Below are 751 nucleotides of genomic sequence, written 5' to 3'. Positions count from 1 at the left end.
CGTGTAATAAAAAGCTTAGCAGAATGTCAAAATATGATTACGGTTCTATTGTTTTTAAAAACGCTTCACAATATTTAATTGCACGATTACAGGAACTCCAGAATGCTTCTTCTTTTGTTATTGGTCGCTACTGTGGAGAAGAGGACGTGGAAACGAGGTTGAGATGAATACCAAATAAAGAACGTTTTGAACTACCAACTGACAAACTCGTTTATAAACTTATTAACGACAACAACGCTTCTGTTTATCTAAAACTCGCTGGACACCAGTCAAGAATACAAACGAGCATAACTGCACAAAAGCAGCATGACCTAGCTACAACGGAGAAGGACACGTTTCAGTTTTTGGTAGCCAAACCTATAACGAACTCCTGGTGAAACTTTAAAAGAAAAAAGATTTTAATAAATTCTGCATCGATGCAAGATCATATTATTTTGATAAAGCACTTTCTAGAATTATTCAAGACAAGTAGTTTTCTTATTTTAAATTCATTTCTTCATTAGCTCTTTTATTAGCTCTTTACCTTAATATCTCTCATATTCGCTTCCCCCTGTCTCATATGATGCGTGCATGTCAAACTTACTTACTTACTTGTCTGTACAGCGGTTACAGTGATTACATTTTTATTTTAACTAATTTTTGTTAAATAAATTTTACGGATTGCTCATTATATTTTTATTTTTATATACATTTTTAGTTTAGGCAGAAAAACCATTTGTATCTAATGGAAGCCAAAAAATGATAAATAAAT

This window comes from Hydractinia symbiolongicarpus, chromosome 10, assembly GCF_029227915.1.
Source record: "Hydractinia symbiolongicarpus strain clone_291-10 chromosome 10, HSymV2.1, whole genome shotgun sequence".
In the NCBI taxonomy this organism is placed as follows: Eukaryota; Metazoa; Cnidaria; class Hydrozoa; order Anthoathecata; family Hydractiniidae; genus Hydractinia; species Hydractinia symbiolongicarpus.
This window is presented reverse-complemented; position numbering follows the sequence as displayed.